The sequence below is a fragment of the Triturus cristatus genome, chromosome 7 (genome assembly GCF_964204655.1).
Source record: "Triturus cristatus chromosome 7, aTriCri1.1, whole genome shotgun sequence".
In the NCBI taxonomy this organism is placed as follows: Eukaryota; Metazoa; Chordata; class Amphibia; order Caudata; family Salamandridae; genus Triturus; species Triturus cristatus.
Genome location: NC_140590.1, coordinates 1170770837 through 1170793683, shown reverse-complemented (window position 1 = coordinate 1170793683; position 22847 = coordinate 1170770837). Strand labels below are relative to the sequence as shown.

Below are 22847 nucleotides of genomic sequence, written 5' to 3'. Positions count from 1 at the left end.
TGATCCATAATTGTTTCTGTATGTTTCTGTGTTGATTTTAGGTTCATTTAATAGAAATTGCTGAGGCAGGGGGTCCCGGCTTGCAGTAGATTCAGTGGGAGTCCCCAGAAGTCAAAAGGGTAAGAACCACTGCACTAAAGGAAACTGGGGCGGCAAGAAGGCACGGGCCCTGAAAGGGCAACTAAAGAGCCCAGACACTTCATAGCATCATACAGACATAGCACAGGTAGAGCTAGGAGACTCACAAAGGGGGACATTCACAAGAAACTGTCAGAGCGCGGTGTTAAGGCAAAATTGCTAACACCGCTCTCCAACAGTTCCAAAACACAGGGATGTGCCGTATTTACTAGAATGCGGTGCAACCCTGCGTCTCCCCTAGAACTACAGTGCAAGGGTGCCTACGTTGCAGAGAATGCTTGTTCATGTGCAGGGAGGTGTCCCTTCCTGCACATGAACAATCACTAATGGCGATTTTCTGTTTCTATGTGTGCTGCAGAATGCAGAACTCTTTTAGTGATTCCTCCTCCTCCACCTCATCACCTTACCCCTTTGTGCACTCCCACTCACCCTGACCTCTGATTTTCCAATGCCCTCAGACCTTTGCTATGCTCCTCCTCATTATGTGTATTCACATATGTATGTAGATGTATCTAGTGCCAAGCTAGGGACAAAGCAACAGAGCGCTCTACCTTGGTAATGGGGATGATGGTGGATGGGCATGGAAGATTCAGTACAGCAGTGGTGGGGATGAGGGAGAAGGGTGGAAACCGAATGGCACTATGCAATAGAGGAGGTGTGGAAATAACTGGTGAGGTGAGGGCAAGCAGCACGCATGGGCGAGATCATGGGTTGCTCAAGGCAGCTGTTGTGTGAAGGAAGGAAGAAGGTGGCTTCCGGCTACTTCGTGAAAGATGAGACAATTGGCACGGGCCGGCAGTTGGGTGGGGTCTAAATCACTATCTATGATGGATAGAGGGATAGCCAAGGTAGGTGGGGTGCCTGGCAAGAGGTGGCACAGACACTAATTTTCACTCCCTTGAATTGTAGCAGAAGACCTGCCATCTGGTCTTCCCTGCCTGGCTTTAGTCTAACAGAGTTATTGCTGCATGTCTTGCGTAGCCCTCTTAGGGCCTCATTTACAAGAAAGTGCCACAGCGTGGCACTGCATGCCCTTTGGCTGCGCCACGCTGCTACACTTTCAAAGCACAGGGATGTGTCATATCTACAAAGATATGATGGATCCCTTTGCTCTCCCCTGCGATGGTGCACAATTTGCTGCCATGCACTGACGCAGGCACCCTTGCACCATGGTGCAAGGATGCCTGCGTCACGGGGATGATTGTTTATGTGCAGGAAGGTGTCCCTTCCTGAACATAAACAATCTGAAATGGCGTTTTTCAACTTCTATGTGTGCTGCATTAGCACACATAGAACTTGCAAAACGTCACTTTTTTAATGATTGTTTATGTGCAGGAAGGGACACCTTCCTGCACATAAATAATCACCAGAGGTGACTTCCTTGTTCTTAGTGTGCTGCAGAATGCAGCACGCATAGAAAGAGGAAAACAATGAGGAGAAATGTATTCATTGCACCTCCCTATGCCTCCCCTGGGGGAGCGTAGCATTCAGAAGCATTTCCAGGTTTACGATTTCTCGGAAATCCGGAAATGTGTCAGGTTCCTTTGGTGTTACGTGGGAACACCCATAGCAACACCCATGGAAAGCCCCTTTCATGCAAAATGCTTTGTGTAAAGGGGCATTTTTATAAGGGCAGGAAAAGCCACGCAGGGTGGCTTTTCCTGTCCTTGTAAATATGGGGCAGCAAAATGCGCCGCCGGTGCATCACAAAAAATGACTCACCGGCGGCGCTAGGGGCTTGTAAATAAGCCCCTTAATCTTAGACACCAGGAAAAGTAAGGATGGTGGCATTATTGATTGCCTTCCAGATAATGCAACTGGTCTTGAAGATGATCCGAGTGGGCTTAGGAAGCTGCAACAGATTTCCGTGAGATGGAATTATCCTATTAAACTGCCAAAGACCTTCGAAGGAGACACACAGCATCATGAGGACCATTCTTCAGGGCTGTGGTGGCGAGTCTCTTGATACTGGTCTGTAACACATTGCCTCCATCAAGGTGGTAAAGGACTAATGACTGGAGGGCCAGTCTGAAATCTTGATACCATGTAGTGTGCCTTCTAAAACTCTGCTTGATATTGGTTCAATATGGAATCCCAGGGACTTGGTGGAGTTAGGGAGTTGTGGTATGAAGCCATCCAGGTTCATCTCATGAAGTCATCCCCAGACCTGATGCTGCTAGTTGTGGTTAGCAAGGACCACAAACTCTGCTTTGAGGTACACACTGGAGATCCAAGCTGGGATGGAGGTGAGGCACTTTGTAGCCTGCTGATGTTGTAAGAAGTAACCCTCACTCTGTCTTGAATTCCATCTGAGTACTAGACGATGCGCAAGGCGACCATCAAGACCCGTAGGACATCCATGCACAGGCTGGTCATCACCAGAAAGCAGATACCATGTATCCACATATGAGTCACCTTCCAGTGCTTCCACTCTAGCCTGTATGCCTTAGTCTGCATGCCTGAGTGTCCCCATCAGACTGACAGGTAAATAAAGGTGACACGTCTGCTTCACCTTTTTGGAGGCTGTGTGCCAGAGAGGAATGATCCGTTTGAGCTGTATTCGACCCGTTAAGAGTCTTCCTGGTGAATATGGTGATTGGTGCTCCTACATGAACTGGCAAGTAACAGGAGGCCCTGGATGTCCTTCACTTTGGGGGTAACAGGAAAAAAAGGTCAAAGTGTCCTTTGTTATAGGATTTGGGATCCCCGCCCTATGGTGTAACTAAGCGGTTGTGTCGTCCCCACCTATTGGCTGCAGGGAACAGTAGAGTTGGGCACAACTCTGGGCAAGGAATTTGTCTTACTTTGTACCACACATAAGCATGCAAATTAGTGCAAGGTACAGTATAAGCCCAACTCCTGAGAATTAATGGTAGGTACTAGGAATAGAATGTAAACTACAAACATTTCGCACTCTGCCCACTAGGGAGGAAAATAGGATAAGACGCATACATGCATATTTACATATTCATTATACTTTGTCTAATAAGCAGTATGATGCTGGTTTCAGCAATAAACTTTTTAAAGTAGTCTAAATAAGCTGATCGACAAAATGTTCCGAAATGCTGAGTTCACTTGCTGCACTTGATGTTTGTGTGTTCTGGTGCTTTACTCACAGGCCATTAATGATGAAGCAAGGATAATGACATATGTTCAGCATGGCACAGGTAGAATGAGTATGGTTGTTTCTGCAACACAAGGGACCATGCAGTGTGATGAAAGTCACCAGATGTGGACAAGACTGGCACTGAGTCCCCTACACTGATAGAACAAGGCTGCTGCGACGGGAAACGTCCTTTAGGACAAAACCGGAATCACGCTGTGCCTTCACAACACCGGCAACAGGACAAATGCGTCTTTAGCACGCAATCGTTCTGCACACAAGGCTTTAGAACGACTTGCTTTAGGGGGGCACAATGATGGAGTGGTGTTGGAATTAAAGTCCAACACCTTCCCTACTGTTGTGCAGACTGGAGTAATAGTAAATTAAACTATTCCAAAATCCAGTGCCCCCCTAAGGCAAGTTGTTAAAATGACTTGCGTGCAGAACAAATGTGTGCTAAAGACGCATTCGTTCAAATGACGGAGTTCCTAAGGCATGCGTGAAAAACGCATACAGAATTCCGTCATACATTCTGCTGTGACTGAAGGGCAGTCTCAGCATTATATCCATCCCTCATTCCGATGGTAAGGCGGTGGCTGGGTGGTCGAGTGTCACAGAGCTGTCTGCAGAAAATTGACACAGTGTCTGGGCTGCCAGGATGGCCTGTTTTTATGATTTTAGAATCAAAGATCACAGCAAAGGGGCATCTCTCCTGAACAATCTCAATGAGAAAATTAGTTATAATCACAACAGTGAGGATCCTTGTAGCAGGACTCGTCATCAGATGCAAAACTTATAGCGAAAGCAGCAGCTGTTGACAAGCTGGATGAACACTGGACCTGCAGGCACTGGTCAAGAATGCTGGATGAGGAGGACAACTGGTCACTTGCCTCTAAACTGAAGGAGTGTGCTGTGGCAGACAGCATCCTTCTGGCTTCGACATCTCATCCCTTCCCAGGAAACCTTCAGCAAAGAATCACCAACTTTAGAGTGTCCCAGGCCTGCGAACAGAAAGCCCAGCAGCAGTCGTCCACCGGGGGCATTTTATGTGCAATAGTATATTGACTGCCTAATTTGCAAACTTGTACAAGAACACATTTATTTCTAGTTCAAAATGGTCAATTGTTACAAAGAATGCTGCACATGGGGTGCAACACAGTCCAGCACTTTGCAAAACTGTAACTGGTAGTCAGGAAATAAAGAGGTGAGAAAATGGTCAGATGACGTTAATGTCCCCAATTGAAAAACTGGGGATGAGAGATTTTAGGGGATATTTGCAAGCCCCTATCGCCACCTCAACATCACTTTTAGTGATGTTGTGTTGGCGATAGGGGCTTCGCCTTATTAACAAGGCAGCGTTAAGCCACTTAACATGGCCTAACACCACCTTGTGAATAAGGCACCCTTTGAAGCTGTACTTAGCGTGAAAGGTGAGGGCAATTGGTGTTGCGGTGGGCATTCCACTGCAACACGCATTGATTTTGGTGTTGCCCCCTATTTACAAGGGTGGCGTAAATGAGAGGCAGTGCCAAACGTCCAGGGAAAACCTGGTATTAAACAGGTGGAATGCTTTATTTCGCGTTTTTGCAGTTTCTATGTGTGCTGAGTTGTGCAACACACAGAAACAGCAAAACACCATTTATTGTTTATGTGCAGGAAGGTGTTCCTTTCTGCACATAAACAATCAAAAACAATTAAGTTTACAACTTTTATGTGTGCTGCATTAAGCAGCACACATATACTGCAGCCCTGTGTTTCTAAAGTGACCGAGCATGGCGTTAGCCTTCTTGGCTTAACGCCACGCTTCAGACCTTTAGTTGTAAATATCCCCCTTTGTGTCCAGCAGCAGGCCTGCCCTATATACACATTTTAATGTAATTCAAACATGGAGAAAATGGTTTATTCTTTGTCAGAGAAATTTTTGCTTCCGATAGTCTATCAATTTCATGTTTAGCTCACAGTGTTGTCAAAGAATCTCAAACATTTTGCATCTTTTTTAAGCCTGGTGCTTAATGCTAAAAAGAGATAACACTTGCAAAGTCAGTGCAGGTGACTTTGCAAGTGCTAAGTATGAGTCTGCAATGCACAAAGCTCCGATGCAATTTGTTATGGGCTTTATAAATTGCAGTGCAAGCATTGCAATTCCTTGTGAACTGCAAGGGAAAGTGGTGACGAGGGGGAGTTTCTCTATCTTTGAAATTTGCAAAGGAATACCTAAAAAAAAAACCTGCAGAGTGTGTCGGCGGTAACCATTCCCGCATCAAGAAACACAGAGGTGGGATAGCCATCAGCCACAAAGAATCCATCCACTGCACAGCCGCCACCGACAACACCACCCCATCATGGAACACCTCAAATTCCAACTCAACACAGACAGCAAGACCACCATCAGAGGCACCCTCACCTACAGGGTTCCACTTGAATCACAGCACAGAAACCACCCTTTCGCAACTACCGAAGACATCAGGATTCTCCTAGACCAGGGGGAAACTGCTACCCTGAACCTCCTTGGCAGCTTTCGACACTGTGTCCCACTACACCCTCCTAAAAAGGCTCCATTAGGTGGGGATTCAAGGGGGCGCCCTCAAGTGGATCTCATCCTTCCTCATTGGAAGAGCCCAGAGTGTCCACCTTCCACCCTACACCTCAGGCCCCAAGAACATCATCTGCGGCGTCTCCCTTGGGTCCTCACTGAGCCCTACCCTGTTTAACACCTATATGATCCCTCTGCCACCTTGGTCAGGACCTATGGATGACACTCCGCTCATCCTCTCTCTTTCTGCAGGCCCCTCCACCACCAAGGCTAACTTCCACCTGTGCATGACCAGCGTTTCCAACTGGATGCAAAACAACTGCCTTAAACTCAACACTGACAAAACGGAGGTACTCATCTTCAGGAGCAACACATTCCCGTGGGGCAACTCCTGGTAGCCAGAAGAACAGAGATCCTCACCCACACCCACAAATTGGGCTAGGAACCTAGGCATCATACTGGGCAGAAAACTCACCATGAAAATCCAGATCTACGCAGTATCCTCAGCCTGCTTCCTCACTCTCCGCATGCTCCGACAAATCTTCAAGTGGCCTCCCCTTCAGAAAGGGTCTGAAAAACTGGCTGTTTGACTCACTACACCCAGTAGCAGAAACCCTCAGCCCCTGGATGCCCTCACAGGTGAAAAGCAACAACAAATCCCATTTGATTGATTGATTGATTGATTGATTGATTGATTGATTCCCAGAGTGTAAGTTGTCAAAATTCAACAATCAGGCATAGTGAGGTGCGGGATCACTTCCTGCACATTCCAGGGCCTGATTGGTGAATCACATCCCACCGATCTTTTGCCTGCACTTCCCAGTGTCACATTCACAATGTGCTATTGTTTGTGGAACTGTGTCCCCTTTCCCTTGAATGGTCACACTGCAGGCCCAATTCAAATGCATCTGTTGGGTGGAACTCTGCTGTGCCATTCAAGCCACCCTCCGAGCATTCACTAGTTTTCGCAAGGAGTCTCAAACCCACAGCTGCATCAATATTCATTCCCCACTCAGACTGTGGAAGAGGTGTGGCGCTGTGGAAGAGGTGTGGCGCAGCGGCCAGGGCGACTGACTCTGGACGCTGGGGATCACGGTTCGATCCCCGGCTCCGGTGGCAAGGGTCTGCCCAGCACCATGTGGCAATAGCTCACTTAATCTTCCCGAAGGCCCCCAGCGCCTTGACACCTTCGGGTAATCGTTCGCGCTTTACAAATACTGGACATTTACTGTGACTGTGTATTTTGCAAAAACAGCTTTTGCGTTGCAAGGGGATTGAGAATAAAAGCAGTGTGCCTTTAATTATAAGAAATGTGTACGTACAGGTTCGTTTTCTAATAAAAGCAACATTGTGTATGTTTTACCAAACTATTTTAGTCTGTGAGGTGCAGACAACTATATTAATTAATAAAAAGGAATGCTTGCCCTTTCAATGCCACAGAAAACTATTACTGGCTGAATGGATAAAGCTTGGAATAGGATCTGCTAAATGGGTATATGTTTTTTTCTATGTGTGTATCAATGCTTTGTTAGTTAAAATGGTTGGTATATTGTTATTTTATCCTCCGGAGCCTACATCCTAACTATTAAAATACAATTTCTGGAAGTTGCTGGAAATATGCATCCTAGCTATTAAAATACTATTTCTGGAAGTTGGAGGTAATATGGTTCTTAGGCCCAGGACTGGGGCTGGTAAGAAGAGTTAACCACAAAAAAAATACAGGTTCCCATTACCACTAAAAATAAACCGGAATGCGGAAAAAAGTGATGATGGTGGCCAAAAGACAAAAACTGATAGAAAAAACTTGTCATTTAGGGGCATATTATCAAGGGTCTTAACTATCAAACGGAGATAATGTTCTCGCTCTATTTACAAGGCAGTGCTAACATGCATTAGCGCATGTTAGCAGCCTTTTTACCTACACCTCGCTTTGCATCTCTAATGAGATGCAAAGTGGGCGTTTCCCACTGACACAACACGGGAATCAAGGAGTTACAGCACTACTCCCTATCAACAAGCTGGCAATACCTATGTTAGAATCTGCGCTAACCGCGGAGAACGCCGGTAGCTAACGTCTGCTAAACAGCAGACTTAGCTATACATATTATGGGAGGTGGATTCTAACGCTGAATCCACATCTCCCTATTAGCAAGGTTTGCCTTATCTCTTCAGTTGTATCGCCGGATTTCCAACGATGTGCGCGGATTTCACCGCTGTCGCCGGATTTAATATCGTCGTGGAGATATGTGTTGTAAATAACGCGATATCTCGGCGATTAAATCCGGCGATTAAATCCGGCGATAGCCGGCGTTATGCTAATCCGCGCTAAACCCGCCCAGCGATGTTTATCGCTGTTCTTTGTTGATATGCCCCCATGTCCGGTTGGGCTTATACCTTTTGTCCAAGGCCTAATAGAGTTACTGCTGATTGTCTTAGGTGTTATATATGTATGTGAGGCGCTTCCAATGACCAAGAAGGGAATGAATGCAAAAGGGGCTAGCCCAAGGATACGTAGATTTTGGTCCCTTCTGGATGACGTATCACTTGACAAATTAATTTTTTCCTAATACTCCCACCTCCTTCCAATACATTTCAAGTGGGGCTGAAGGCAGTGAGATTCAGGCTTGGATTCACTGGCCCCAACCAGACATTTAGAAGATATTGTAAGGGCCTCATTTATGAAAAGTGTCACATTCATACGTGAAAACAGCAATGCGACACTTTTCACTGCGCCCTCCTTTGGACAACATGGATGTGCCGTATTTACTGTATGGCGCTCCATGTCGCAAGGATTTACAGATACGTCAGTTTTCCTGACAGATTATTAGGCGCAAAAGTGGCGCATTGCTTGGGTGTGTCTGAAAACAGAAGCAACTCCAGCAATGTGTCCTGGCCTGCGTCAGTCTTATGCCTGCTGTGAAGCAGGCATAAGGATTTGCCGTGGTGCTAGAAGTGCGTCCTAGAAGTGGCGCATTGAAATCTCACTGCGCCACTACTATGAGTCTTTCTTGCGGGGGAACGCCCACCCTGCATAAATTATACCTGACGCAGGTAGAATGTAGCGCGAGGGTTTACAAAGTGATGCATCTACATAGATGCGTCACTTTGTAAATATGGCGCAGCGTGGTGCATATTTTACGCCAACACAGCATCACAAAAAGTGATGCAACGGTGGTGTAAGGGCATATGTACCCGCCCCATTCGCCATGGGAACATCACTTTTTGTGACGTTCCCGTGGTGATAGGGGCCTTGCCTTATGCACAAGGCAGCTTTAAGCCACTTGACATGGCTTAACTCTGCCCTGTACATAAGGCACCCTTTCTTGCTATGGTTAGCGTGAAAGGGGCGTGCAGTGGGTGTTGTGGTGGGCGTTCCACCGTCACACCCATTGTATTGGACGCTGCCCCCTAAGTACAAGGGTGGCGTATATAGGAGGCAGCGCCAAAATTAAGACCAGAAAAACCCTGGTCTTAAGGTGGCGAAACGAGGAGAACTGCATTATTGCTCCTCGTTTTTTCTTTTTCCATGTGTGCTGCCTTTTGCAGCACTCATGGAGAAAGCAAAATGCCATTGTTTGTTTATATACAGGAAGGTATCCCTTACTGTACATAAACAAACCCTTTTAAAAATGCCATTTTGTAACTTTCATTTGTGCTGCATGAAGCAGCACACATGAAAGTTTCAAAATTGCATTTTAGGATTGATTATGTGCAAGAGGGAACAACTTCGTACACATAACGAATCCTCCCCTGCACACAGACACCCTTGCACTCCGGTGCAAGGGTGCCTCCATTGGCCTTAAGTTGTTAAACTTAGCGCCTTTGCAGGGGGAAACGCAGGACTGCAACACATTCTTGTAAATATGATGCAGCCTTGCGTTTCCGAAGGGGCGCAGTGTGTTGTTAAGCCCAGGAGACTAGCGACGCGCTCCGCCACTTCGTCGTACATATAGCCCTAAGTATTTTATGGCGCCTCAGTTGGGGTCCTGATTCACAAATACTCCTAAATCAACACTTTAACACGTTCTCCTTCCAATGCACTGGAGCAGGTTTGTGACGTTTGAAAGTTTACTTAGGGGTCAATCCATAAAGCATGTAGGTAGCACTACAGGAAAACTCTTACATACTCCAGTATACCTTTTCACAGCGTCCTATGAGTAAAACCACAAAGGGGCATATCTCCGCTTTTTTGGCTTTAAAAGCCAAAGAAGCGGAGATAAAAATATCACCCTATCAACAACAGGGTGCTAACATGCAAAATCGCATGTTAGCACCCTTTTTCACTGCGCTTCCCTTTGCATCTCTAATGAGATGCAAAGTGGGCGTTACCAGTGCAAAATAATAGGAGAAATGTCGCTAAGCGACATTTCTCCTATTATCAAGCTTCACGCTAACCCTGTTAGAGACAAAAAAAGCAGCGCTAACCATGGTTAACGCTGCTTTTTTACGTCTGCTAATTTTCAGACTTAGCCATGTAATCCAATGGGAGGTGGATTACATGGATAAATCCACCATGGGCTATCAACAAGGATATCCCTATCCTTGTAGTTTTATCGCTGCATTACCGGCGATAACCTCCCAAAATGCCGCTATCGCTGGATTTTTTATCGCCTAGGCGGTTAGCTTTGTTAATAACGCGATAACCAGGCGATATTATCCAGTGATAGCGGGCATTAAAAAAATTAACGCTAAGCGCCCTTAGCGTTAATTTTCCCTGTTCCTTGTTAATATGCCCCAAAGAGAGTACAGCCCTTTCTACTGTATATAAATATTCCTTGAATATTCCTACTTTCTTCCCATGTTAGATGTTTTTGTGCCAACTCACAAAGGCATGCAGGAGTACGTACAAGAGTACGTACATGAGTACTACCTGATGTACTCCAGAGTGTCTCTGTGAATAGTAGTACATGTATTGTCGTGTGACATTTTCCCAGGTTGCTATTTCCCCAGTGCGGATTTATATGTGAAGCTTAACTCTGCACTGGAGAAAGACAGTCCTGGCCCTAACATAAAATGCATTGAAATGTTCACATTTAATAATGGATATTTTTATGGGCTAGTTCTATTGGCACACATATATTTCGGTTTTAGTTGGCCATGTTCCCTAACTTGACTTTTTCCTATATTTTAAATATATGCACGTCATTGCATAGAACGCTGTGATGCAGGAACAATGGTGCTCAGAACGTGGCGATCCAAGGGGCATCTGGTTGCTTGGCGACCCCTCTGCATCTTCTGAGCAGAGGGTGAACGGAAAGGACCAAGACGACATCTTTCCCGCTCAGGTGAGCACAAGAGGTCGGGAGAGCTGTAACATCGTAAGTCGCCATCAGAGACCTTCACAAGAGGCTGCGCCGCTCTGGGAGGAGCAGCGACCACGGCAAATGGAGTTCCAACCGTGAGTGGCTTCCCCTTCTAGGGGAGTGTGCCCCCAAGCAGCGGAGAGGGCGTCTGGGCCCGGGGAAGGCCCTTCACTGAGGACAAGTCACCCCATCACCAGAAGAAGCTTCTCACGCAGAAGACAGCAGTCCTCGTAGAAGGAGTCCCTCCAGACTCAAGAGAGAAGGCGTGAACTGAGAAAAGACATCCACAGAGGATACAGAGGTGAGAAATGTAGGCCGAGGGAAAGACTGGCTTTAACTCACCCTAACTCGTGCACAGAACCTACAGCCCCACACACAACACCCATTTACACACAATACCACACACAAATACCCCTTGCGTGCACACTGTTTAAAGAACAGCATATAGAATGCACACAGCACTCCCTTAGACACCCCACCCCACACACAACATTCCTATACAGACACCCCAAAGACAACACCCCCTTGCATACACCCCACTCTATAATCAACCGCCTCACACTCCTACTCCTCACAAACATACAAACACAAAACCGACACGCACACCACCACCTCACGCACACAACTATACACACACAACTGCTTACTTGGATGGCAGGACTTTGATTTCGTTTTCGGAAACTATTTTATCTGAAAACATTTCTGTATTTATTTGATTCATAGTAATTCTATTTGTAATTCTGTTCTGGTTATATTTTCCACGCAGGGTAGCAGCCTTTGGTGACGTATACATATCAGCAAACGCCCCCGCACACAGCTACACACGGTTAAACACTGCAAACTAGTCCCTGTGCTATGAGGGTTTGGTTGACGTCAGTAATGGAATGTGGGATATGTCAAGCATTTGTCAGCCATGGAATGTGGGCTATGACGTTCAGGATGTCACGTAGAATGTATTTAGAGAAGCGTTGGCATCGTGTGACGGCCGGGTGCGTTTTCGTCCTCCGCGCCTGGGGGCCCTGTTTTAGGCACTAGGATAAACTGTGTTTATTTCATTCGGCTGACTCCTTCGGTCCATTTCAATGGCGACGAGGGACAAGTGCCGGCCCACTGTGCAGGAATCCCTATTTGAATAAGTTCCCCGCTCGAACAGTGCACATGCAGATTCAAATGTACAGAAATTCTATGTCAGGACAGGAGGCTCCGATTATGCTTTCTCATTTCTTTATTAGAAATGCCCAGCAGCCAATCAGAACCGTTTATGAAACGAAAAAACTACAGTACCCATGAGCACCAGGGTACCACGTGACCAACCATAGAGTCTCTCATATAAAAGGTACAATAGGAGAAAGTACGTCCTCTTTCTTTGCTGCTCCGCAGCCAGTTAAGTGCCTTTTTCTTCTTACTCTTGTTACATTGTTGCATTATTGTCTGTGCGATACCGCTTTGACGCGCTCGCTTGCAAATTGTTATTTATTGCTCGTTACATTGTTGCGCGCTGTCTCACGCGGTTTATTTATTTATTCGGCTCCGCTTTCGCGCGGTGCACATGCAGGGAGCGTGGTCTCACCTCCCTAGGGCGTGACGCTCGCTCGAGCGTCGGTGTCCGTGTTTGGTGGAGTGGGAGTAAAGGGGCTGAGAAGCTCGCGCTAGCGCGCGTGCTTCTCTGTTTACATCGGAATCTGAGGCGGCCGTTACCGCGCATGCGCGGCGGCCATTTTCTTTGTTTACAAAGCGTGTTTTCACACGGAGCTCAAAAGAATCGGTTGTTCTTCACACCGCTGCCCACTGCCTAAGCTTCTCTTCAGCCCCATCGACGCCCTTTGCTGTTTAAAGGCCTGGGGCTGTACAATAACGCATAGGCTCTGCCTAGAGTGACTCAGCAAGCCCTCCCTCCACAATTAATTTATTTATTTATTTTTTGGTCAGGTTTTTTCTGTCCTTCTAAGTGGCTTGCTGTGGGGTTTTTCACTCCCCCTGAATTGTGCCTTTGGCATTGTGATATCTATTGACATTGGAGTGTCATTTTGTGGGCATTACTTTCACTTTTCCAGTGAAGCAAGGTAAAATGGAGGAGTATTTTGATGAGGATGATTACTCCTTTGAGGATGAGGGCTCAAGTTTCCTCGAGCAGGATTTAGTAGAAGCATTGGACCAAGGAGTTCAGCACTCCGTTAATAAAGCCCTGGTCCACGCTATTAATCCGCTGAAGCGTCATTTGACGCAATATGCCAAGCAACAGGGTTGGTTGCCTTCTTCTCGTTCTTCCAAGTCACCAATAAATCCGCATAGGTCGGATTTTAAACGTTTGGCTAAATCTCTAGCCTCAGAAAAGGCTTCCTCCATTCCTTTGGTAGGCGCTTCTACCTCGGCAGGCTGCCATACTGACACTGAAGGTCCTCCTTCTTCCTCTTCTGACCAGGATGTTCCTCCACCACGCAAGAAGGCTCGCAAGGAGCATTACGTGGACGCTCCTACTCACCCTCAGGTCCTAACCTTTGAACCATCAGAGATTTATCACCCCCATTCGTCTTCATGGCTTCCTTCTCCTGCGGTAGCGGAATATGTCCAGGCGCACATCCGTCAACCCTTTGAAAAGGATGTTAGGGCTCGCCTCCGCTCCGAGTGCCCTCGCCCGGATCTTGCAGATCACCTGGCAGACACTCCTGAAATTGACCCCACAATGCTTTCCTATCTGAAAAAATTTGCTAAGGATCCTAAAAAGGGTCTGGACAGATCTTGGCGTTCCTGTCAGGATAAAATGCTGGATTTAATGGGACCCCTTACCAAGATCCTTGATCTCGGATTTCAGGCCAAGGAAGCTGAATCCCTTGTGGATCCGGATGAACTCATAGAATGGGCTCAGAGGGCTATTTGCCAGTTAGGCAACGCAAATTGTGCCATTTCAAGTGAGCGCCGCCGCTCTATTCTTCTAAAAATTGATCCCAAATTGGCGGAACTCTCTACTTCCGAGTCTGGTCCGGTGGCACAAGGTCTGTTATTCGGCCAACCGTTTCTTAAGGAACTCACTAAATTTGTTGCAACCTTCAGCGGTTTGGATAAGGCGCAAGCTTCCATCAAGCGTGCACTTCGTCCGGTTTTTGCCAGGGCCGGACGACATAGGGGACGCTCGTTCGGCCGTGGCTCCAATAACCCCTCCCAGAGAGGTTATCAGTCCCAGAGAGGCGGTGGTCAGGACTCCGGCTACAACTCCCGCTCGAACTTCTATCCTTCCCGAAAAGGGAGAGGTCAATTCCGGAAAGGCCGTTCCGGTGGCAACCAAGGTGCTTATCAAGACTCTAATACCTCAGGTGAGTTTGATTTCTTTTTCCGAGGTGGTTCTGGGGGGCAGAATACGTTTTTTTCTCCAGAACTGGCGTCAAATCTCCAACGATGCTTGGGTTCTGCAAACTGTTCAAGGTTTCAAAATAGAATTCTATCAGACCCAACATCAATCCCTCCCCCCAACTCCTCTCCATTTTTCTCTTCAGGACCAAAAGTTTATTTCGGCAGAGATAGAATCCCTTCTCGCCAAAGGGGCAATCATTTCAACTGTCCCCCACCCTCACGGGTTCATCAGCAATGTTTTCTTGGTTCAGAAAAAAGGGGGTGGCAATCGTCTGGTCCTCAACTTGAAGGATTTCAACGGAAGTGTAGCTTACAGACACTTCAAAATGGAAGGGATCCATCTTTTGCGCGATCTTCTTCGCGAAGGGGACTGGATGGTTCGGCTCGACCTCAAGGATGCGTATCTTTCCATTCCCATTTACGAGCCTCATCGTCGTTTTCTTCAATTCAGTTGGCAGGGGATTTGGTACGAATACACGGTTCTCCCTTTCGGCCTCTCGTCAGCACCCTGGTGCTTCACGAAACTTCTGAGGCCCGTAGTGGAATGTCTGCGTGCTCGGGGTGTCCGCCTGATAATCTATCTCGACGACATTCTTCTCATGGCGGACAACCCCCTCACAGTATTAACACACCTGGAATGGTCTATCGACCTTTTACAATCCCTGGGTTTTCTAGTCAATCCGCAGAAGTCTATCTTGAACCCTACTCAAGTAATCGAGTTTCTGGGTTTCCAAGTGAATTCCCTATCCTGTCAACTATTACTACCACACCAAAAGATTCGGTACATCAAGAGGGAATTGAGGTCTGTTCTTTCCAGACAGATTGTGTCGTTGAGGTCGTTAGCACGTGTAGTCGGTCTATTGGCGTCCTCCATTCAGGCGATATTCCCAGGTCCGCTGCACTACAGAGCGCTTCAGAGATTGAAGATTCGTCATCTCCAAAAAGGTCTTCGTTATTCAGATCTGATTCCTCTTTCCGAGGATGCGAAGAGCGAGATGCAGTGGTGGTTGGACCACATGGAGGCCTGGAATGGACGAGCCCTGTTCGGCTCCGCTCCGGATCTGGTGATAGAATCCGATGCCAGTCTTTGGGGTTGGGGAGCCCGGTGCGGTCCCATCTCCACCGGGGGTCGCTGGTCCCCCCAGGAACTGTCTCTTCACATCAATTGCCTAGAACTTCTAGCGGGGTCCTTTGCGATTCGGTGCTTCTCCCCTCATCAGACCAATTGTTGTATTCTTCTCCGCATGGACAACGTTTCAGCGGTCCGGTATGTCAACAAGTTGGGGGGAACACGATCCAAGATTTTGGCGGAGATCGCCAAGGATTTTTGGCACTTCTGTCTTCAACAGAAGATCACAGTTATTGCCGAATATCTTCCCGGTTGCCGCAATCAGATTGCGGACTGGAACTCTCGCCATCTTCGCGACTTCAGCGATTGGCGCCTTCACCCGCGCATTTTTCGCATTCTCCGTCGGACTTGGGGTCAATGTCACCTGGATCTGTTTGCGTCTCGCCTAAATACTCAACTCCCTCTATTCTTCAGCTGGAGGCCGGATCCGAAAGCCCTGGCCACAGATGCATTTCTTCAGACTTGGCCGTCCACTCTGTGTTACGCCTTTCCCCCGTTCATGTTGATTCCCAGGGTTCTGGCCTACTCGAAACGTTTTCAAACGGAGCTAATTCTCATTGCTCCGCTGTGGAGAGCTCAACCATGGTTCCCAGATCTTCTGGAGATGTGTTGTGCGGTCCCGTTCCTTCTTCCCCAGAAGTGGAATCTGTTGTTGGATCCCCTAGGCGATCCGCATCCCCTGGTTCTATCCGGCAATCTCCTTCTGTTGGCGTGCCGAGTTTCGGGGATCGCTGGTCGCTCCCAGGCCTTTCATGCGACGCTTCCAAATTCATCAGTGACGCCTGGTCTCCCAGTACTCACAAAAGATATAGAGCCTCATGGAAACGTTGGTGTGACTGGTGTGTTCAGCGGGAAGTTGATCCCGCTTCAGCAGATGTGGCTCTGATTATTAATTTTCTAGCTTCTCTCGCTTCTTCTGGTTTGGCTTATCGTACGGTCAACAACTTCCGTTCCGCCATTTCTGCCGCCCACGTTCCCATCAATGGCAAACCGGCGGGTGAACATCCCTTAATTTCCAAATTGCTTAAGGGCATTCGTTTAGCGAATCCTCCGTGCCCTAAATATGTCTCGCTTTGGGATGTCTCCATTGTTTTGAGATTTTTGGAGGCTTGGCCTTCTAATTCATTACTTTCTCGCAAGCAACTCTCTGCTAAATTGACTATGCTGTTATGTCTCGTTTCTTGCAAACGAGTTTCTGACGTGCGGGCATTAGACTTGGCAGGTCGCAGATTTACACCTGAGGGTGTCACTTTTCTAATTTCTAAACGCACCAAGACTGCTACCTCTTCGGTTACTTATCCTTCTTTTCCTCATCACCCCAACCTTTGCGTTGTTCAATGTGTCAAGGATTACGAGGTATGTACTGCCCCTTTACGTTCTGATACACAGGGTCAACTACTTATTGCCTTGCAGAAACCTTTTCGTCCTGTTACTCCTGCTACTTTAGCTCGCTGGGTTAGATGGCTCTTGTCTGAGGCTGGAATTGATGTTTCCATTTTTGGTGCTCATTCGGCTCGCGGGGCCATGGCCTCTAAAGCGTTCTCGATGGGTGTTTCATTACTGGACATCATGAAAACCGCAGATTGGTCTTCTGATTCTATGTTCAAGACCTTTTATTACAAGCCTATCGAACATATTGCTTCTGTAGTGGTGGATCAGCTTTGAACAAGCATAATCGGAGCCTCCTGTCCTGACATAGAATTAAAAATTTGCAAACATTCGTGACAAGAATTTTCAATTCTATTAAGGACAAGGAGGCGAGGATTATCCCACCCAAAGTCATGTTTGATTCTCATGTTTATCATTGTCACAGTTGCATTTGATTTATGACAATGCATTGATTTTCTCTCTGTTTACCCTTCCCTTTTATTGCCTTCACTCTCTTTATCGGATGAGTATTACGGCTGTACTTTCTTTTCAGGTTCTGACCCGAAATAGTGATTCTGCTGTTTATCCTGCTTACTCCGCTTGGATGATCTGCTGCCTTCCTCTGTTCGGCGTTTGCTGTGTTTCTAGCGTCAGGATGATCACCGGCTGTGGCTGATGGACTCTGTTTCCTGGCATGCTTCGTTTTCCATTGGATTTCATGTTTTTTCCTGTGAACTGTTCCTCACCAAAGAAAGAGGACGTACTTTCTCCTATTGTACCTTTTATATGAGAGACTCTATGGTTGGTCACGTGGTACCCTGGTGCTCATGGGTACTGTAGTTTTTTCGTTTCATAAACGGTTCTGATTGGCTGCTGGGCATTTCTAATAAAGAAATGAGAAAGCATAATCCTCGCCTCCTTGTCCTTAATAGAATTGAAAATTCTTGTCACGAATGTTTGCAAATTTTTAATCCCTCATTCACTCGCACACACACGTCCCCACTCACTCATTCAGGCTAAGACAAACACTTGCAAACTGTGTGCAGAAACACACAAACCACTCCTTATCGTACAAACACACACATAAATAACAGGCCCCAGCAGGCAACTTTCATACACAATCCTTCTTACACAGCTATAGTTGTACACTTCCTATATTTGTACACTTCCCCTCCTCACATGCAATTTGAAGTCATCTTACACTGCCCACATACAGTGGTGCCACACACAATCCAAATAGTCACACACAATCTTCTCCCCGACAAGCACACAAATCAGTCACATAGGGGGTTACCACCTGCCCGATTTATACCGGCATGATTGGTATTTTAATGCACAGCCAATAGTTCTGACCTATGCAAGAGCTATTGGCATTGCAAAGTGTTTAGCCATGTTGCACACTAGCATGACTGCTCTTCAGCATGGCTAAAAGTTGGTGGCGTAGAGTAGAGTGGTGTAGAGTGTCCTAGAGTGAAATGGGGCGAGTGGAGTAGAGTGTCTTAGAGTGGAGTGCCATAGAGTGTTGTGTATTGAAGTAGCATAGAGTGGAGTCGTGTAGAGTGTCATGGAGTGAATTGATTTAGAGTGCATTGGCATACAGTGTTGCAGAATACAGTGATGTAGAGTGCAGTGGCGTAGTGTGCAACTGCATAGGATTCAGCGGGGTACAATGCAGCATTGTAGAATGCAGTGATATAGTGTTGCATAGTAGAGTGCAGCGGCATAGATTACAGTGATGCAGAGTGCAGTGGTGCAGAATAAAGTAGAGTAAAGTGGTGCAGATTAGAGTGGCAGAGTAGAGAGGCATAGACTGCTGAGGGTAGAGTGGTGCAGAGTTGAGTGATGCAGAGTAGAGTATAGTGCTGTAGAATGCAGTTCCATAGAGTGCAGAGATGTAGAGTGCTGCAGAGTGCAGTGGTGTAGAGTGGAGTGATGCAGAGTAGAGTGGTGTAGAGTGCAATGGCGTAGAATGCATTGTCATAGAATGCAGTTGTGCACAGTAGAGTAGCATAGAGTTCAGTGGCTAGAGCGCAGTATTGCAGAACAGAGTGTCGTAGAATGCAGTGGCATAGAGTAGATTGGTGTAGAGTTACGCAGAGTGCAGTAGCATAAAGTAGAGTGGTGCAGAGTACAGTGCAGTGGCATAGAGAGGAGTGGCGTAGAGTAGAGGGAACAGGCGTAGAGTGTTGCAGAGTGTAGTGCCGAAGGGCACAATGGCATAGAGAGCAGCGCCATAGAATTCAGCGGCATACAATGCAGCGCCATAGAATACAGTGGCTTAGATTTGAGTGGCGCATAGCAGAGTGCAGTGGCGTAGAGCGGAGTGGTGCAGAGTAGAGAGGCAATAGAGGGCAGTGGGGTAGAGTACAGGGGTGTAGAGTACAGTGGCATAGAGTACATGGAGTAGGGTGGTGCAGAGTGGAATGGTGTAGAATGCGGTGGTGCAGAGTGGAATGGTGTAGAATGCAGTGGTGTAGAGTAGAATGCTGCAGAGTGCAGTGGTGTAGAGTGTAGTGATGCAGAGTAGAGTGGCATAGAGTTCCGTAGTGTTGAGTAGAGTGGAAAAGGGTTCAATGGCGGTGAGTGCAGTGTTGCATAGTAGAGTGTTGTAAAGTGTAGTGGTGTAGAGTGGCATAGAGTGTATTGGCATAGAGTGCAGTGGCATAGAGTAGAGTGGAGTGAGAGCAATGGCATAGAATACAGTGGTGTAGAGTAGAGTGCACAGGTCATAGAGAATAGTGATTTAGTGTGCAGTGGTTTAGAGTAGAATGGTGTAGAGTGCAGTGGCATACAGTGAAATGGCACAGAAAAGAGTTGAGTGGCATAGAGTGTAGTGACATAGAGTCGATTGTTTCAGAGTAGAGTGAAGAGGTGTAGAGTGAAGTGGGGCAGGGTAGAGTGCATTGGTGTGGAGTAGAGTGGCATAGAGTGTAATGGCATAGAGTGAAGTGGTGTAGAGTGCAGTGGCATAGAGTGCAATGGTGAAGATTAGATTAGAGTGGCATACAGTGGACTGGCAAAGAGTGCAGGGGTGTAGAGTTGAGTGGTACGGAGTAGAGTGCATTGGCGTAGAGTGTATTGGCATAGACCGCAGTATTGCAGAACGGAGTACAGTGGAGTGGCATAGAGTGAAGTTGTGCAGAGTATAGTGGAGTGGCATAGTCTAGAGTGGTGTAGAGTGCAGTGGCGAAGAGTGCAGCAGTGTAGAGTACAGTGGCATAGAGTGAATTGGCATAGAGTGGAGTGGTGCAGAGTAGAGTAGAGAGGCATAGAATGCAGTGGCGTAGAGTGGAGTGGTGCAGAGTGGAGCAGAGTGCAATGATGTGAAATGGTGTAAAGTGGAGTGGTGCAGAGTAGAGTTCAGTGGAGTGGTGTGGTGCAGAGTAGAGTGTAGTGGTGTTGTGGGGAGTATGCATGGTGTGGTAGCACACTGCCATTACAGACAATACATTGGCAATTGAAATGACCATTACATTTGCACAGACATACAGTTTTGCTAATATAACTATACAGTACACAAACAATGTGTGAAAATGGCATCACCTAGTGTACTGATTTGTTTTGATGGTATTTGTCACCATCACACTTCAGAATTAACAAAACATTTATTTTATTTGTGCTTTCCTAATTCTGATATATTCTGCAATACCTGCACAGTTTATTCAAAAGTGTTGTGTGGTAGAAGAAACGCATTTTCTACCTCCAGCATCCTGCAAGATTATCACATAAATCCTCTCACTTTGAAGTCAGAGAAAGAAAAGGAAACACCAAGCTCCGTCTGAAGACAGTGCCTGTCATTTGACCCCTGTCTTTGAATGCACAGCAAAACTGACAAGATAAGAACATGATTTGCAGGCCTGTTTACAGAAAGGAGTACTCATGGTAGAATACAAGGAGCGGTAGTGTGAAAAGGCGTTGCTCCTTTGGAGGATCGAACTAGCAGCCTAAAAGAAATAAAACTAGGAAATAGAAAGCCATTAGATGTGAGTTACAAACCACAAAGCTAATGGTAAGCAATGGACAGAATGCATTCCCAGGGCATCTTTCTGAATGTCTCCAAGAGATCTTTAGCTGTAGCTGTCTGGTAGGCTTCGACCTAAAAATCACCTCAAGCCAGTATTATATCCCCTTATCAGTAACATACTTTAAACAGTAAATGTTAGAAGAAAGTACTTTAAAATTGTTGCAGGGATTCTGCACATATACAGAACTATGCGCAGGAAACCAGGACCTCAGTGTGTAGTGGTGTACCAAAATACCCACCTCGGTACCCAGATCCCCTATCCGACTAGCTATAGTGTCTCATTCATTCTCCGTACTACAGCGAAGCTACCAATGATTAGACATCGTAGAACATGCTACGTTCCTCCATTCCTCTTAGGATATGTGAGAAGTTGGCCTGGTATATGATGCTCACTAGTTAAAGTGATCACCTTGTACCATGCCAAGCAACCCTTATGGTGTGGTTGTAAGTCAACCTTTTCGGACTAGCTGCCCTAGTGGTAGCGTAGGCTAAGCAGTCTTTGAGGCTAAACTCGTGATGCGTGTTAAGCCAGCTGTTTTACCAAATGCAACCCCCTTTTATACCAATGAAAGGACACCACACAGATATATATTCAAAATATATATGTATTTATTTCTCAAAGTAACCCCTAGTCTCTTTATGAGCACAGGAGCACAAATCGTCAAACAAGATTATCACAGAATACACAGAAGTTGCACTTTATATGGATAGGCCCTGGTGGCCACTCAAACCATATACTAAAATAGTGGTATAAGTACCACGAACAGAAAAGGGAAAAGGCCTAAGGCCTCTAGAATCGCTGGGCCTACAAGGAGCTAACGTCAGTTAGTGACCAGGAGGTCCACGGGTGGCGTGTGCAGCGCAAATAGTCACACGCGTGCTCCCATAGGTTTCAATGGGTGCGTAAAAAGTACAAAGTTACTGCAAAAGGAATCTTCCGGATGACCTAGGAACTTAAGATTTGGAACACAGGCACTAGAGATGTATTACTACACTTGGGCACCGGAGTGCCAGCTTTACCTCACCCACAGGAAGCGGGTGCATAGGCCTCGAAGTGCGTCGGGTTTCTTCTATCTGTTCCGTGGAGCTTGAAGACAAAGATGCTGCAGGCGGTCGGTCCGGGAGAGATGCAGTGGATCCAAGAGTGGATCGGAGATGTTGAAGACCTGTAAGCAGAGGGGACAGTGTTCACAGTCACTAGCCAGTGACCAGCGTGGCACCAGGTGGGTACCAGGCAATGTCGGGTGCAACCAGGAAGGAAGGTGTAGCTTGACTCTGCAGCCACGTGGTCCCTGAAGGTCGACGACGTCCAGGAGTCGAGTCACGAGCTGTCCCACGCAGGCTCTCGCTGTCGGCGGTGTCGGCGACTTGATCGAAGCAAACAAGCCTTGGCAAAAGCAATTGCAGGAGGATTCGGAAATCAGCTGTTGGTTCTGACCAGCAAGGTCAGAGGGATTGCTCCTTTGGAGGGGAGCAAGGGCCAGTCTGGAGCAACCAGACCAGCGGTGTTTGTCGTAGATTTCGTCGCCAAGATGGCCACTAGCCAGCGGGCCAGCAACCGGTTAGGCGCGTCGAGTGGCAAAATGCAGAAGGGCCCCACGCAGATCGTGGAGATGCTGGAGGGCTCACCTTTGGTGCAGATGCTGCTCGAGGGTTGGGCTTCTCAGGACCCAAAGCACAACTTGGAGGGAGCCTCGGTTGTTGCACTGGTCAGCTTGTCGTAGTCGTTCCAAGATGGCTGGCTCCACGTATCTCGGTGCCTCCACGGGTCTCCTCTTTTCAGGGACTGTGGATCGGGCGGTGAGAGGTCTGGAGGTCCAGGTCTTGTCAGTCTCTGGGCTCGGGCTCCGGCGGGAGGCGGCGGCAAAGCAGACGTTGATTCGCTGGATGGTGCTTGCGTT

The 22847-nt window shown here is 47.2% G+C and overlaps 1 protein-coding gene across 1 annotated transcript in view; it reads left to right on the top strand.

Moving 5' to 3' along the window:
* Window positions 1-44: 44 nt before the first annotated feature.
* CCDC42 (coiled-coil domain containing 42) overlaps window positions 45-22847 on the top strand; it is a 158189-nt gene continuing 135386 nt past the window's right edge. Inside the window, exon 1 of the mRNA XM_085618462.1 lies at window positions 45-119. The gene's annotated coding sequence lies outside the window, so the exon portion shown is untranslated. The remainder of the gene's footprint in view (window positions 120-22847) is intronic.